At 42.6% G+C, this 14,182-nt stretch overlaps 33 non-coding genes across 33 annotated transcripts; all 33 read right to left on the bottom strand.

Moving 5' to 3' along the window:
- Positions 1-1,965: 1,965 nt before the first annotated feature.
- Positions 1,966-2,036, bottom strand: TRNAG-CCC (transfer RNA glycine (anticodon CCC)). The gene has a single exon. It is a non-coding gene; the product is annotated as a tRNA-Gly (tRNA).
- A 167-nt stretch (positions 2,037-2,203) lies between these two features.
- Positions 2,204-2,274, bottom strand: TRNAG-CCC (transfer RNA glycine (anticodon CCC)). The gene has a single exon. It is a non-coding gene; the product is annotated as a tRNA-Gly (tRNA).
- A 377-nt stretch (positions 2,275-2,651) lies between these two features.
- TRNAG-CCC (transfer RNA glycine (anticodon CCC)) lies at positions 2,652-2,722 on the bottom strand. Its single transcript has one exon. It is a non-coding gene; the product is annotated as a tRNA-Gly (tRNA).
- Positions 2,723-2,889: 167 nt separating this feature from the next.
- On the bottom strand, positions 2,890-2,960 carry TRNAG-CCC (transfer RNA glycine (anticodon CCC)). The gene has a single exon. It is a non-coding gene; the product is annotated as a tRNA-Gly (tRNA).
- Positions 2,961-3,127: 167 nt separating this feature from the next.
- TRNAG-CCC (transfer RNA glycine (anticodon CCC)) lies at positions 3,128-3,198 on the bottom strand. Its single transcript has one exon. It is a non-coding gene; the product is annotated as a tRNA-Gly (tRNA).
- A 167-nt stretch (positions 3,199-3,365) lies between these two features.
- Positions 3,366-3,436, bottom strand: TRNAG-CCC (transfer RNA glycine (anticodon CCC)). The gene has a single exon. It is a non-coding gene; the product is annotated as a tRNA-Gly (tRNA).
- A 291-nt stretch (positions 3,437-3,727) lies between these two features.
- On the bottom strand, positions 3,728-3,798 carry TRNAR-CCU (transfer RNA arginine (anticodon CCU)). Its single transcript has one exon. It is a non-coding gene; the product is annotated as a tRNA-Arg (tRNA).
- A 405-nt stretch (positions 3,799-4,203) lies between these two features.
- TRNAG-CCC (transfer RNA glycine (anticodon CCC)) lies at positions 4,204-4,274 on the bottom strand. The gene has a single exon. It is a non-coding gene; the product is annotated as a tRNA-Gly (tRNA).
- A 165-nt stretch (positions 4,275-4,439) lies between these two features.
- TRNAG-CCC (transfer RNA glycine (anticodon CCC)) lies at positions 4,440-4,510 on the bottom strand. The gene has a single exon. It is a non-coding gene; the product is annotated as a tRNA-Gly (tRNA).
- Positions 4,511-4,677: 167 nt separating this feature from the next.
- Positions 4,678-4,748, bottom strand: TRNAG-CCC (transfer RNA glycine (anticodon CCC)). The gene has a single exon. It is a non-coding gene; the product is annotated as a tRNA-Gly (tRNA).
- Positions 4,749-4,917: 169 nt separating this feature from the next.
- On the bottom strand, positions 4,918-4,988 carry TRNAG-CCC (transfer RNA glycine (anticodon CCC)). The gene has a single exon. It is a non-coding gene; the product is annotated as a tRNA-Gly (tRNA).
- A 165-nt stretch (positions 4,989-5,153) lies between these two features.
- Positions 5,154-5,224, bottom strand: TRNAG-CCC (transfer RNA glycine (anticodon CCC)). Its single transcript has one exon. It is a non-coding gene; the product is annotated as a tRNA-Gly (tRNA).
- A 166-nt stretch (positions 5,225-5,390) lies between these two features.
- Positions 5,391-5,461, bottom strand: TRNAG-CCC (transfer RNA glycine (anticodon CCC)). The gene has a single exon. It is a non-coding gene; the product is annotated as a tRNA-Gly (tRNA).
- Positions 5,462-5,626: 165 nt separating this feature from the next.
- Positions 5,627-5,697, bottom strand: TRNAG-CCC (transfer RNA glycine (anticodon CCC)). The gene has a single exon. It is a non-coding gene; the product is annotated as a tRNA-Gly (tRNA).
- Positions 5,698-5,864: 167 nt separating this feature from the next.
- Positions 5,865-5,935, bottom strand: TRNAG-CCC (transfer RNA glycine (anticodon CCC)). Its single transcript has one exon. It is a non-coding gene; the product is annotated as a tRNA-Gly (tRNA).
- Positions 5,936-6,102: 167 nt separating this feature from the next.
- TRNAG-CCC (transfer RNA glycine (anticodon CCC)) lies at positions 6,103-6,173 on the bottom strand. Its single transcript has one exon. It is a non-coding gene; the product is annotated as a tRNA-Gly (tRNA).
- A 291-nt stretch (positions 6,174-6,464) lies between these two features.
- Positions 6,465-6,535, bottom strand: TRNAR-CCU (transfer RNA arginine (anticodon CCU)). Its single transcript has one exon. It is a non-coding gene; the product is annotated as a tRNA-Arg (tRNA).
- Positions 6,536-6,936: 401 nt separating this feature from the next.
- On the bottom strand, positions 6,937-7,007 carry TRNAG-CCC (transfer RNA glycine (anticodon CCC)). The gene has a single exon. It is a non-coding gene; the product is annotated as a tRNA-Gly (tRNA).
- A 167-nt stretch (positions 7,008-7,174) lies between these two features.
- Positions 7,175-7,245, bottom strand: TRNAG-CCC (transfer RNA glycine (anticodon CCC)). Its single transcript has one exon. It is a non-coding gene; the product is annotated as a tRNA-Gly (tRNA).
- A 527-nt stretch (positions 7,246-7,772) lies between these two features.
- TRNAG-CCC (transfer RNA glycine (anticodon CCC)) lies at positions 7,773-7,843 on the bottom strand. The gene has a single exon. It is a non-coding gene; the product is annotated as a tRNA-Gly (tRNA).
- Positions 7,844-8,010: 167 nt separating this feature from the next.
- TRNAG-CCC (transfer RNA glycine (anticodon CCC)) lies at positions 8,011-8,081 on the bottom strand. The gene has a single exon. It is a non-coding gene; the product is annotated as a tRNA-Gly (tRNA).
- Positions 8,082-8,248: 167 nt separating this feature from the next.
- Positions 8,249-8,319, bottom strand: TRNAG-CCC (transfer RNA glycine (anticodon CCC)). The gene has a single exon. It is a non-coding gene; the product is annotated as a tRNA-Gly (tRNA).
- A 528-nt stretch (positions 8,320-8,847) lies between these two features.
- Positions 8,848-8,918, bottom strand: TRNAR-CCU (transfer RNA arginine (anticodon CCU)). Its single transcript has one exon. It is a non-coding gene; the product is annotated as a tRNA-Arg (tRNA).
- Positions 8,919-9,319: 401 nt separating this feature from the next.
- On the bottom strand, positions 9,320-9,390 carry TRNAG-CCC (transfer RNA glycine (anticodon CCC)). Its single transcript has one exon. It is a non-coding gene; the product is annotated as a tRNA-Gly (tRNA).
- Positions 9,391-10,392: 1,002 nt separating this feature from the next.
- On the bottom strand, positions 10,393-10,463 carry TRNAG-CCC (transfer RNA glycine (anticodon CCC)). The gene has a single exon. It is a non-coding gene; the product is annotated as a tRNA-Gly (tRNA).
- Positions 10,464-10,754: 291 nt separating this feature from the next.
- TRNAG-CCC (transfer RNA glycine (anticodon CCC)) lies at positions 10,755-10,825 on the bottom strand. The gene has a single exon. It is a non-coding gene; the product is annotated as a tRNA-Gly (tRNA).
- A 659-nt stretch (positions 10,826-11,484) lies between these two features.
- On the bottom strand, positions 11,485-11,555 carry TRNAG-CCC (transfer RNA glycine (anticodon CCC)). The gene has a single exon. It is a non-coding gene; the product is annotated as a tRNA-Gly (tRNA).
- A 167-nt stretch (positions 11,556-11,722) lies between these two features.
- TRNAG-CCC (transfer RNA glycine (anticodon CCC)) lies at positions 11,723-11,793 on the bottom strand. The gene has a single exon. It is a non-coding gene; the product is annotated as a tRNA-Gly (tRNA).
- Positions 11,794-12,134: 341 nt separating this feature from the next.
- TRNAG-CCC (transfer RNA glycine (anticodon CCC)) lies at positions 12,135-12,205 on the bottom strand. The gene has a single exon. It is a non-coding gene; the product is annotated as a tRNA-Gly (tRNA).
- Positions 12,206-12,545: 340 nt separating this feature from the next.
- Positions 12,546-12,616, bottom strand: TRNAG-CCC (transfer RNA glycine (anticodon CCC)). The gene has a single exon. It is a non-coding gene; the product is annotated as a tRNA-Gly (tRNA).
- Positions 12,617-13,119: 503 nt separating this feature from the next.
- TRNAG-CCC (transfer RNA glycine (anticodon CCC)) lies at positions 13,120-13,190 on the bottom strand. Its single transcript has one exon. It is a non-coding gene; the product is annotated as a tRNA-Gly (tRNA).
- A 503-nt stretch (positions 13,191-13,693) lies between these two features.
- TRNAG-CCC (transfer RNA glycine (anticodon CCC)) lies at positions 13,694-13,764 on the bottom strand. Its single transcript has one exon. It is a non-coding gene; the product is annotated as a tRNA-Gly (tRNA).
- A 216-nt stretch (positions 13,765-13,980) lies between these two features.
- On the bottom strand, positions 13,981-14,051 carry TRNAG-CCC (transfer RNA glycine (anticodon CCC)). Its single transcript has one exon. It is a non-coding gene; the product is annotated as a tRNA-Gly (tRNA).
- Positions 14,052-14,182: the final 131 nt, after the last annotated feature.

Genomic DNA, 14,182 nt, shown 5'->3' on the forward strand with positions numbered 1-14,182 from the left:
ATGGAAATGCGCATTTGGGGAATCGATTCCCCAATCAGTACAGTAGGAGGGTACTATAAGAATCCTAGGCCGACTAACAAAATGGACATGCACATTTGGGAATCAAACCCCGATCAATACTATGGGAGGGTACTATGATACCACTACACTAGATGCGCTCCCTTGTTAGAATTTTAGCTCATGTAATGAAAGCCCTGTGTAATTGAGGGGTTAAATGTCTTTCGACATACAAATGAAAAGGCTACCAAGAATCTTTTAAAATTAGATTCCTAGAACGACCTTAAACACTGTCGAGAACAATATTTTCGAACAAACAAAATGGACATGCACATCCAGGGAATTGAACCCCAGTTAGTACCATGGGACGACACTATGATACCACTACACTAGATACGCTCCCTTGTAAGAATCTTAACCCATGTAATGAAAGCCCAATGTAACTGAGGTGTTAAGTGCCTTTCGACATACAAATGAAAAGGCTACTAAGAATCTTTTAAAATTAGTATCCTAGGCTGACCTTCAACACTATCGAGAAAAATATTTTCGAGTACACAAAATGGACATGCGCATCCGGGGAATCAAACCCCGGTCAGTACCGTGGGAGGGTACTATGATACCACTACACTAGATGCACTCCCTTGTAAGAATCTTAGCCCATGTAATGAAAGCCCAATGTAACCGAGGGGTTAAGTTCCTTTCGACATACAAATGAAAAGGCTACCCAAGAATCTTTTAAAATTAGAATCCTTGGCTGACCTAAACATTGTCGAGAATAATATTTTCGAGTAAACAAAATGGACATGCGCATCCAGGGAATCGAACCCGGGTCCAATACCGTGGGAGGATACTATGATACCACGACACTAGATGCGCTCCCTTATAAGAATCTTAGCCCATGTAATGAAAGCCCTCTCCCTTATAAGAATCTTAGCCCATGTAATGAAAGCCCTAGGTAAACGAAGGGTTAAGTGCCTTTCAACATACAAATGAAAAGCCTACCAAGAATCTTTTAAAATTAGAATCCTAGGCTGACCTTAAACACTGTTAAGAACAATATTTTCGAGTAAACAAAATGGACATGCACATCCGGGGAATCAAACCCCAGTCAATACCGTGGGAGGGCACTATGATACCACAACACTAGATGCTTTCCGTTGCAAGTATCTTAGCCCATCTAATGAAAGCCCTATGTAACCGAGGGGTTAAGGTCTTTCGAGTTACAAATGACAAGGCTACAAAGAATCTTAGGCTAACCTCAAACACATGCGCATCCGGTGAATCAAACCCCGGTCAATACCGTGGGAGGGTACTATGATACCACTACACTAGATGTGCTCCCTTGCAAGTTCTTAGCCGATGTAATGAAAGCCCTGTAACCGAGGGGTTATGGTCTTTTCGAGTTACAAATGAAAAGGCTACCAAGAATCTTTTTAAATGGATATCTTAGGCTAACCTCAAACACTGTCGAGAACGTAAACAAAATGGTCATGCGCATCCGGGGAATCAAACCCCGGTTAGTACCGTGGGAGGGTACTATGATACCAATACACTAGATGCGCTCCCTTGCAATTATCTTAGCCCATGTAATGAAAGCCCTATGTAACCGAGGGGTTAAGGTCTTTTCGACTTACAAATGAAAAGGCTACCAAGAATCTTTTAAAATAGGAATCAAGCCTAACACCTTTAACAATGTTGAGAACAATATTTTCACGTAAACAAAATGGTCATGCGCATTCCGAGAATCGAACCACGGTCAGTACTGTGGGAGGGTACTATGATACCACTACACTAGATGCGCTCCCTTGAAAGTATCTTAGCCCATGGAATGAAAGCCCTATGTAACCGAGGGGTTAAGGTCTTTTCGAGTTACAAATGAAAAGGCTACCAAGAAACTTTTTAAATCGGAATCGTAGGCTAACCTTAAACACTATTGAGAACAATATTTTCGAGTAAACAAAATGGTCATGCGCATCCGGGGAATCAAACCCCGGTCAGTACCGTGGGAGGGTACAATGATACCACTACACTAGATGCGCTCCCTTGCAAGTATCTTAGCCCATGTAATGAAAGCCCAATGTAATCGAGGGGTTAAGGTCTTTTCAAGTTACAAATGAAAAGGCTAACAAGAATCTTTTTAAATGGGAATCTTAGGCTAACCACAAACACTGTCGAGAACAATATTTTCGAGTAAACAAAATGGTCATGCGCATCCGGGGAATCGAACCCCGGTCAATACCGTGGGAGGGTACTATGATACTACTACACTAGATGCGCTCCCTTGCAAGTATCTTAGCCCATGCCATGAAACCCCTATGTAACCGAGGGGTTAAGGTCTTTTCGAGTTACAAATGAAAAGGCTAACAAGAATCTTTTAAAATGGGAATCCCAATATTTTCTAGTAAACAAAATGGTCATGCGCATCCGGGGAATCGAACCCAAGTTAGTAACGTGGGAGGGTACTATGATACCACTACACTAGATGCGCTCCCTAGCAAGTATATTAGCCCATGTAATGAAAGCCCTATGTAACCGAGGGGTTAAGGTCTTTTCGATTTACAAATGAAAAGGCTACCAATATCTTTTAAAATGGGAGTCCTAAGCTAACATTAAACACTGTTGAGAACAATATTTTAAAGTAAAGAAAATGGTCTTGCGCATCCGGGGAATCGAACCCCGATCAGTACCGTGGGAGGGTACTATGATACCACTACACTAGATGCGCTCCCTTGCAAGTATCTTAGCCCATGGAATGAAAGCCCTATGTAACCGAGGGGTTAAGACCTTTTCGAGTTACAAATGAAAAGGCTACCAAGAAACTTTTTAAATCGGAATCATAGGCTAACCTTAAACACTAGTGAGAACAATATTTTCGAGTAAACAAAATGGTCATGCGCATCCGGGGAATCGAACCCCGGTCAGTATCGTGGGAGGGTACTATGATACCACTACACTAGATGCGCTCCCTTGCAAGTATCTTAGCCCATGTAATGAAAGCCCTATGTAACCGAGGGGTTAAGGTCTTTTTGAGTTACAAATGAAAAGGCTAACAAGAATCTTTTAAAATGGGAATCCTAGGCTAACCTTAAACACTGTTGAGAACAATATTTTTAAGTAAAGAAAATGGTCATGCGCATCCGGGGAATCGAACCCCGGTCAGTACCGTGGGAGGGTACTATGATACAACTACACTAGATGCGCTCCCTTGCAATTATCTTAGCCCATGTAATGAAAGCCCTATGTAACCGAGGGGTTAAGGTCTTTTCGAGTTACAAATGAAAAGGCTACCACAAGAATCTTTTAAAATGGGAGTCCTAGGCTAACCTCAAACACGAGAACAATATTTTTTAGTAAACAAAATATGGTCATGCGCATCCGGGGAATCGAACCCCGGTCAGTACCGTGGGAGGGTACTATGATACAACTACACTAGATGCGCTCCCTTGCAATTATCTTAGCCCATGTAATGAAAGCCCTATGTAACTGTGGGGTTAAGGTCTTTTCGAGTTACAACTGAAAAGGCTACCACGGGAGGGTACTATGATACCACTACACTAGAGCGCTCCCTTGCAAGTATCTTAGCCCATGTAATGAAAGCCCTATGTAACCGAGGGGTTAAGGTCTTTTCGAGTTACAAATGAAAAGGCTACCAAGAATCTTTTAAAATGGGAGTCCTAGGCTAACCTCAAACACTGTCGAGAACAATATTTTTTAGTAAACAAAATGGTCATGCGCATCCGGGGAATCGAACCCCGGTCAGTACCGTAGGAGGGTACAATGATACCACTACACTAGATGCGCTCCCTCGCAAGTATATTAGCCCATCTAATGAAAGCCCTATGTAAATGAGGGGTTAAGGTCTTTTCGAGTTACAAATGAAAAGGCTACCAAGAATCTTTTAAAATGGGAGTCCTAGGCTAACCTCAACCACGAGAACAATATTTTTTAGTAAACAAAATATGGTCATGCGCATCCGGGGAATCGAACCCCGGTCAGTAATGTGGGAGGGTACTCTGATACAACTACACTAGATGCACTCCCTTGCAATTATCTTAGCCCATGTAATGAAAGCCCTATGTAACCGAGGGGTTAAGGTCTTTTCGAGTTACAAATGAAAAGGCTACCAAGAATCTTTTAAAATGGGAGTCCTAGGCTAACCTCAAACACTGTCGAGAAAAATATTTTTTAGTAAACAAAATGTGGTCATGCGCATCCGGGGAATCGAACCCCGGTCAGTACCGTGGGAGGGTACTATGATACCACTACACTAGATGCGCTCCCTTGCAATTATCTTAGCCCATGTAATGAAAGCCCTATGTAACCGAGGGGTTAAGGTCTTTTCGAGTTACAAATGAAAAGGCTACCAAGAATCTTTTAAAATGGGAGTCCTAGGCTAACCTTAAACACGAGAACAATATTTTTTAGTAAACAAAATATGGTCATGCGCATCCGGGGAATCGAACCCCGGTCAGTACCGTGGGAGGGTACTATGATACCACTACACTAGATGCGCTGCCTTGCAAGTTTCTTAGCCCATGTAATGAAAGCCCTATGTAACCGAGGTGTTAAGGTCTTTTCGAGTTACAAATGAAAAGGCTAACAAGAATCTTTTAAAATGGGAATCCTAGGCTAACCTTAAACACTGTTGAGAACAATATTTTTAAGTAAAGAAAATGGTCATGCGCATCCGGGGAATCGAACCCCGGTCAGTACCGTGGGAGGGTACTATGATACAACTACACTAGATGCGCTCCCTTGCAATTATCTTAGCCCATGTAATGAAAGCCCTATGTAACCGAGGGGTTAAGGTCTTTTCGAGTTACAAATGAAAAGGCTACCAAGAATCTTTTAAAATGGGAGTCCTAGGCTAACCTCAAACACTGTCGAGAAAAATATTTTTTAGTAAACAAAATGTGGTCATGCGCATCCGGGGAATCGAACCCCGGTCAGTACCGTGGGAGGGTACTATGATACCACTACACTAGATGCGCTCCCTTGCAATTATCTTAGCCCATGTAATGAAAGCCCTATGTAACCGAGGGGTTAAGGTCTTTTCGAGTTACAAATGAAAAGGCTACCAAGAATCTTTTAAAATGGGAGTCCTAGGCTAACCTCAAACACGAGAACAATATTTTTTAGTAAACAAAATATGGTCATGCGCATCCGGGGAATCGAACCCCGATCAGTACCGTGGGAGGGTACTATGATACCACTACACTAGATGCGCTGCCTTGCAAGTTTCTTAGCCCATGTAATGAAAGCCCTATGTAACCGGGTGTTAAGGTCTTTTCGAGTTACAAATGAAAAGGCTAACAAGAATCTTTTAAAATGGGAATCCTAGGCTAACCTTAAACACTGTTGAGAACAATATTTTTAAGTAAAGAAAATGGTCATGCGCATCCGGGGAATCGAACCCCGGTCAGTACCGTGGGAGGGTACTATGATACAACTACACTAGATGCGCTCCCTTGCAATTATCTTAGCCCATGTAATGAAAGCCCTATGTAACCGAGGGGTTAAGGTCTTTTCGAGTTACAAATGAAAAGGCTACCAAGAATCTTTTAAAATGGGAGTCCTAGGCTAACCTCAACCACGAGAACAATATTTTTTAGTAAACAAAATATGGTCATGCGCATCCGGGGAATCGAACCCCGGTCAGTACCGTGGGAGGGTACTATGATACCACTACACTAGATGCGCTGCCTTGCAAGTTTCTTAGCCCATGTAATGAAAGCCCTATGTAACCGAGGTGTTAAGGTCTTTTCGAGTTACAAATGAAAAGGCTAACAAGAATCTTTTAAAATGGGAATCCTAGGCTAACCTTAAACACTGTTGAGAACAATATTTTTAAGTAAAGAAAATGGTCATGCGCATCCGGGGAATCGAACCCCGGTCAGTACCGTGGGAGGGTACTATGATACAACTACACTAGATGCGCTCCCTTGCAATTATCTTAGCCCATGTAATGAAAGCCCTATGTAACCGAGGGGTTAAGGTCTTTTCGAGTTACAAATGAAAAGGCTACCACAAGAATCTTTTAAAATGGGAGTCCTAGGCTAACCTCAAACACGAGAACAATATTTTTTAGTAAACAAAATATGGTCATGCGCATCCGGGGAATCGAACCCCGGTCAGTACCGTGGGAGGGTACTATGATACAACTACACTAGATGCGCTCCCTTGCAATTATCTTAGCCCATGTAATGAAAGCCCTATGTAACTGTGGGGTTAAGGTCTTTTCGAGTTACAACTGAAAAGGCTACCACGGGAGGGTACTATGATACCACTACAATAGAGCGCTCCCTTGCAAGTATCTTAGCCCATGTAATGAAAGCCCTATGTAACCGAGGGGTTAAGGTCTTTTCGAGTTACAAATGAAAAGACTACCAAGAATCTTTTAAAATGGGAGTCCTAGGCTAACCTCAAACACTGTCGAGAACAATATTTTTTAGTAAACAAAATGGTCATGCGCATCCGGGGAATCGAACCCCGGTCAGTACCGTAGGAGGGTACTATGATACCACTACACTAGATGCGCTCCCTCGCAAGTATATTAGCCCATCTAATGAAAGCCCTATGTAAACGAGGGGTTAAGGTCTTTTCGAGTTACAAATGAAAAGGCTACCAAGAATCTTTTAAAATGGGAGTCCTAGGCTAACCTCAACCACGAGAACAATATTTTTTAGTAAACAAAATATGGTCATGCGCATCCGGGGAATCGAACCCCGGTCAGTAATGTGGGAGGGTACTCTGATACCACTACACTAGATGCGCTCCCTTGCAAGTTTCTTAGCCCATGTAATGAAAGCCCTATGTAACCGAGGGGTTAAGGTCTTTTCGAGTTACAAATGAAAAGGCTACCAAGAATCTTTTAAAATGGGAGTCCTAGGCTAACCTCAAACACAAGAACAATATTTTTTAGTAAACAAAATATGGTCATGCGCATCCGGGGAATCGAACCCCGGTCAGTACCGTGGGAGGGTACTATGATACCACTACACTAGATGCGCTGCCTTGCAAGTTTCTTAGCCCATGTAATGAAAGCCCTATGTAACCGAGGTGTTAAGGTCTTTTCGAGTTACAAATGAAAAGGCTAACAAGAATCTTTTAAAATGGGAATCCTAGGCTAACCTTAAACACTGTTGAGAACAATATTTTTAAGTAAAGAAAATGGTCATGCGCATCCGGGGAATCGAACCCCGGTCAGTACCGTGGGAGGGTACTATGATACAACTACACTAGATGCGCTCCCTTGCAATTATCTTATCCCATGTAATGAAAGCCCTATGTAACTGAGGGGTTAAGGTCTTTTCGAGTTACAACTGAAAAGGCTACCACGGGAGGGTACTATGATACCACTACACTAGAGCGCTCCCTTGCAAGTATCTTAGCCCATGTAATGAAAGCCCTATGTAACCGAGGGGTTAAGGTCTTTTCGAGTTACAAATGAAAAGGCTACCAAGAATCTTTTAAAATGGGAGTCCTAGGCTAACCTCAAACACTGTCGAGAACAATATTTTTTAGTAAACAAAATGGTCATGCGCATCCGGGGAATCGAACCCCGGTCAGTACCGTAAGAGGGTACTATGATACCGGTACACTAGATGCGCTCCCTCTCAAGTATATTAGCCCATCTAATGAAAGCCCTATGTAAACGAGGGGTTAAGGTCTTTTCGAGTTACAAATGAAAAGGCTACCAAGAATCTTTTAAAGTGGGAGTCCTAGGCTAACCTCAAACACGAGAACAATATTTTTTAGTAAACAAAATATGGTCATGCGCATTCGGGGAATCGAACCCCGGTCAGTACCGTGGGAGGGTACTATGATACCACTACACTAGATGCGCTCCCTCGCAAGTTTCTTAGCCCATGTAATGAAAGCCCTATGTAACCGAGGGGTTAAGGTCTTTTCGACTTACAAATGAAAAGGCTACCAAGAATCATTTAAAATGGGAGTCCTAGGCTAACCTTAAACACTGTTGAGAACAATATTTTTAAGTAAAGAAAATGGTCATGCGCATCCGGGGAATCGAACCCCGGTCAGTACCGTGGGAGGGTACTATGATACCACTACACTAGATGCGCTCCATTGCAATTATCTTAGCCCATGTAATAAAAGCCCTATGTAACCGAGGGGTTAAGGTCTTCTCGAGTTACAAATGAAAAGGCTAACAAGAATCTTTTAAAATGGGAATCCTAGGCTAACCTTAAACATTGTTGAGAACAATATTTTCTAGTAAACAAAATGGTCATGCGCATCCGGGGAATCGAACCCCGGTCAGTATCGTGGGAGGGTACTATGATACCACTACACTAGATGCGCTCCCTTGCAATTATCTTAGCCCATGTAATGAAAGCCCTATGTAACTGAGGGGTTAAGGTCTTTTCGAGTTACAACTGAAAAGGCTACCATGGGAGGGTACTATGATACCACTACACTAGAGCGCTCCCTTGCAAGTATCTTAGCCCATGTATTGAAAGCCCTATGTAACCGAGGGGTTAAGGTCTTTTCGAGTTACAAATGAAAAGGCTAACAAGAATCTTTTAAAATGGGAATCCTAGGCTAACCTTAAACACTGTTGAGAACAATATTTTCTAGTATACCAAATGATCATGCGCATCCGGGTTATCGAACCCCGGTCAGTACCGTGGGAGGGTACTATAATACCACTACACTAGATGCGCTCCCTCGCAAGTATATTAGCCCATCTAATGAAGCCCTATGTAACCGAGGGGTTAAGGTCTTTTCGACTTACAAATGAAAAGGCTACCAAGAATCTTTTAAAATTGGAGTCCTAGGCTAACCTCAAACACTGTCGAGAACAATATTTTTTAGTAAACAAAATGGTCATGCGCATCCGGGGAATCGAACCCCGGTCAGTACCGTAGGAGGGTACTATGATACCACTACACTAGATGCGCTCCCTCGCAAGTATATTAGCCCATCTAATGAAAGCCCTATGTAACCGAGGGGTTAAGGTCTTTTCGAGTTACAAATGAAAAGGCTGCCAAGAATCTTTTAAAATGGGAGTCCTAGGCTAACCTCAACCACGAGAACAATATTTTTTAGTAAACAAAATATGGTCATTTGCATCCGGGGAATCGAACCCCGGTCAGTAATGTGGGAGGGTACTATGATACCACTACACTAGATGCGCTCCCTTACAAGTTTCTTAGCCCATGTAATGAAAGCCCTATGTAACCGAGGGGTTAAGGTCTTTTCGAGTTACAAATGAAAAGGCTACCAAGAATCTTTTAAAATGGGAGTCCTAGGCTAACCTCAAACACGAGAACAATATTTTTTAGTAAACAAAATATGGTCTTGCGCATTCGGGGAATCGAACCCCGGTCAGTACCGTGGGAGGGTACTATGATACCACTACACTAGATGCGCTGCCTTGCAAGTTTCTTAGCCCATGTAATGAAAGCCCTATGTAACCGAGGTGTTAAGGTCTTTTCGAGTTACAAATGAAAAGGCTAACAAGAATCTTTTAAAATGGGAATCCTAGGCTAACCTTAAACATTGTTGAGAACAATATTTTTAAGTAAAGAAAATGGTCATGCGCATCCGAGGAATCGAACACCGGTCAGTACCGTGGGAGGGTACTATGATACCACTACACTAGATGCACTCCCTTGCAGTTATCTTAGCCCATGTAATGAAAGCCCTATGTAACCGAGGGGTTAAGGTCTTTTCGATTTACAAATGAAAAGGCTAACAAGAATCTTTTAAAATGGGAGTCCTAGGCTAACCTCAAACACGAGAACAATATTTTTTAGTAAACAAAATATGGTCATGCGGATCCGGGGAATCGAACCCCGGTCAGTACCATGGGAGGATATTTTGATACCACTACACTAGATGCGCTGCCTTGCAATTATCTTAGCCCATGTAATGAAAGCCCTATGTAACTGAGGGGTTAAGGTCTTTTCGAGTTACAACTGAAAAGGCTACCACAAGAATCTTTTAAAATGGGAGTCCTAGGCTAACCTCAAACACGAGAACAATATTTTTTAGTAAACAAAATATGGTCATGCGCATCGGGGAATCGAACCCCAGTCAGTACCATGGGAGGATACTATGATACCACTACACTTGATGCGCTGCCTTGCAATTATCTTAGCCCATGTAATGAAAGCCCTATGTAACTGTGGGGTTAAGGTCTTTTCGAGTTACAACTGAAAAGGTTACCATGGGAGGGTACTATGATACCACTACACTAGAGCGCTCCCATGCAAGTATCTTAGCCCATGTAATGAAAGCCCCATGTAACCGAGGGGTTAAGGTCTTTTCGAGTTACAAATGAATAGGCTACCACAAGAATCTTTTAAATTGGGAGTCCTAGGCTAACCTCAAACACGAGAACAATATTTTTTAGTAAACAAAATATGGTCATGCGCATCCGGGGAATCGAACCCCGGTCAGTACCGTGGGAGGGTACTATGATACAACTACACTAGATGCGCTCCCTTGCAATTATCTTAGCCCATGTAATGAAAGCCCTATGTAACTGTGGGGTTAAGGTCTTTTCGAGTTACAACTGAAAAGGCTACCATGGGAGGGTACTATGATACCACTACACTAGAGCGCTCCCTTGCAAGTATCTTTGCCCATGTAATGAAAGCCCTATGTAACCGAGGGGTTAAGGTCTTTTCGAGTTACAAATGAAAAGGCTACCACAAGAATCTTTTAAAATGGGAGTCCTAGGCTAACCTCAAACACGAGAACAATATTTTTTAGTAAACAAAATATGGTCATGCGCATCCGGGGAATCGAACCCCGGTCAGTACCGTGGGAGGGTACTATGATACAACTACACTAGATGCGCTCCCTTGCAATTATCTTAGCCCATGTAATGAAAGCCCTATGTAACTGTGGGGTTAAGGTCTTTTCGAGTTACAACTGAAAAGGCTACCAAGAATCTTTTAAAATGGGAGTCCTAGGCTAACCTCAAACACTGTCGAGAACAATATTTTTTATTAAACAAAATGGTCATGCGCATCCAGGGAATCGAACCTCAGTCAGTACCGTAGGAGGGTACTATGATACCACTACACTAGATGCGCTCCCTCGCAAGTATATTAGCCCATCTAATGAAAGCCCTATGTAAACGAGGGGTTAAGGTCTTTTCGAGTTACAAATGAAAAGGCTACCAAGAATCTTTTAAAATTGGAGTCCTAGGCTAACCTCAAACACGAGAACAATATTTTTTAGTAAACAAAATATGGTCATGCGCATCCGGGGAATCGAACCCCGGTCAGTAATGTGGGAGGGTACTATGATACCACTACACTAGATGCGCTCCCTTGCAAGTTTCTTAGCCCATGTAATGAAAGCCCTATGTAACCGAGGGGAGCCCTATGTAACCGAGGGGATAAGGTCTTTTCGAGTTACAAATGAAAAGGCTACCAAGAATCTTTTAAAATGGGAGTCCTAGGCTAACCTCAAACACGAGAACAATATTTTTTAGTAAACAAAATATGGTCATGCGCACCCGGGGAATCGAACCCCGGTCAGTACCGTGGGAGGGTACTATGATACCACTACACTAGATGCACTGCCTTGCAAGTTTCTTAGCCCATGTAATGAAAGCCCTATGTAACCGAGGTGTTAAGGTCTTTTCGAGTTACAAATGAAAAGGCTTATAAGAATCTTTTAAAATAGGAATCCTAGGCTAACCTTAAACACTGTTGAGAACAATATTTTTAAGTAAAGAATATGGTCATGCGCATCCGGGGAATCGAACCCCGGTCAGTACCGTGGGAGGGTACTATGATACAACTACACTAGATGCGCTCCCTTGCAATTATCTTAGCCCATGTAATGAAAGCCCTATGTAACTGAGGGGTTAAGGTCTTTTCGAGTTACAACTGAAAAAGGCTACCACGGGAGGGTACTATGATACCACTACACTAGAGCGCTCCCTTGCAAGTATCTTAGCCCATGTAATGAAAGCCCTATGTAACCGAGGGGTTAAGGTCTTTTCGAGTTACAAATGAAAAGGCCCTATGTAACCGAGGGGTTAAGGTCTTTTCGAGTTACAAATGAAAAGGCTACCACAAGAATCTTTTAAAATGGGAGTCCTAGGCTAACCTCAAACATGAGAACAATATTTTTTAGTAAACAAAATATGGTCATGCGCATCCGGGGAATCGAACCCCGGTCAGTACCATGGGAGGATACAATGATACCACTACACTAGATGCGCTGCCTTGCAATTATCTTAGCCCATGTAATGAAAGCCCTATGTAACTGAGGGGTTAAGGTCTTTTCGAGTTACAACTGAAAAGGCTACCATGGGAGGGTACTATGATACCACTACACTAGAGCGCTCCCTTGCAAGTATCTTAGCCCATGTAATGAAAGCCCTATGTAACCGAGGGGTTAAGGTCTTTTCGAGTTACAAATGAAAAGGCCCTATGTAACCGAGGGGTTAAGGTCTTTTCGAGTTACAAATGAAAAGGCTACCACAAGAATCTTTTAAAATGGGAGTCCTAGGCTAACCTCAAACACGAGAACAATATTTTTTAGTAAACAAAATATGGTCATGCGCATCCGGGGAATCGAACCCCGGTCAGTACCGTGGGAGGGTACTATGATACAACTACACTAGATGCGCTCCCTTGCAATTATCTTAGCCCATGTAATGAAAGCCCAATGTAACTGTGGGGTTAAGGTCTTTTCGAGTTACAATTGAAAAGGCTACCACGGGAGGGTACTATGATACCACTACACTAGAGCGCTCCCTTGCAAGTATCTTAGCCCATGTAATGAAAGCCATATGTAACCGAGGGGTTAAGGTCTTTTCGAGTTACAAATGAAAAGGCTACCAAGAATCTTTTAAAATGGGAGTCCTAGGCTAACCTCAAACACTGTCGAGAACAATATTTTTTAGTAAACAAAATGGCGGTCAGTACCGTAGGAGGGTACTATGATACCACTACACTAGATGCGCTCCCTCGCAAGTATATTAGCCCATCTAATGAAAGCCCTATGTAAACGAGGGGTTAAGGTCTTTTCGAGTTACAAATGAAAAGGCTACCAAGAATCTTTTAAAATGGGAGTCCTAGGCTAACCTTAAACACTGTTGAGAACAATATTTTTAAGTAAAGAATATGGTCATGCGCATCCGGGGAATCGAACCCCGGTCAGTACCGTGGGAGGGTACTATGATACAACTACACTAGATGCGCTCCCTTGCAATTATCTTAGCCCATGTAATGAAAGCCCTATGTAACTGAGGGGTTAAGGTCTTTTCGAGTTACAACTGAAAAGGCTACCACGGGAGGGTACTATGATACCACTACACTAGAGCGCTCCCTTGCAAGTATCTTAGCCCATGTAATGAAAGCCATATGTAACCGAGGGGTTAAGGTCTTTTCGAGTTACAAATGAAAAGGCTACCAAGAATCTTTTAAAATGGGAGTCCTAGGCTAACCTCAAACACTGTCGAGAACAATATTTTTTAGTAAACAAAATGGCGGTCAGTACCGTAGGAGGGTACTATGATACCACTACACTAGATGCGCTCCCTCGCAAGTATATTAGCCCATCTAATGAAAGCCCTATGTAAACGAGGGGTTAAGGTCTTTTCGAGTTACAAATGAAAAGGCTACCAAGAATCTTTTAAAATGGGAGTCCTAGGCTAACCTTAAACACTGTTGAGAACAATATTTTTAAGTAAAGAATATGGTCATGCGCATCCGGGGAATCGAACCCCGGTCAGTACCGTGGGAGGGTACTATGATACAACTACACTAGATGCGCTCCCTTGCAAGTATCTTAGCCCATGTAATGAAAGCCCTATGTAACCGAGGGGTTAAGGTCTTTTCGAGTTACAAATGAAAAGGCCCTATGTAACCGAGGGGTTAAGGTCTTTTCGAGTTACAAATGAAAAGGCTACCACAAGAATCTTTTAAAATGGGAGTCCTAGGCTAACCTCAAACATGAGAACAATATTTTTTAGTAAACAAAATATGGTCATGCGCATCCGGGGAATCGAACCCCGGTCAGCACCATGGGAGGATACAATGATACCACTACACTAGATGCGCTGCCTTGCAATTATCTTAGCCCATGTAATGAAAGCCCTATGTAACTGAGGGGTTAAGGTCTTTTCGAGTTACAACTGAAAAGGCTACCATGGGAGGGTACTATGATACCACTACACTAGAGCGCTCCCTTG

This window comes from Cucurbita pepo, chromosome 18 (assembly GCF_057944985.1).
Source record: "Cucurbita pepo subsp. pepo isolate OVF chromosome 18, ASM5794498v1, whole genome shotgun sequence".
In the NCBI taxonomy this organism is placed as follows: Eukaryota; Viridiplantae; Streptophyta; class Magnoliopsida; order Cucurbitales; family Cucurbitaceae; genus Cucurbita; species Cucurbita pepo.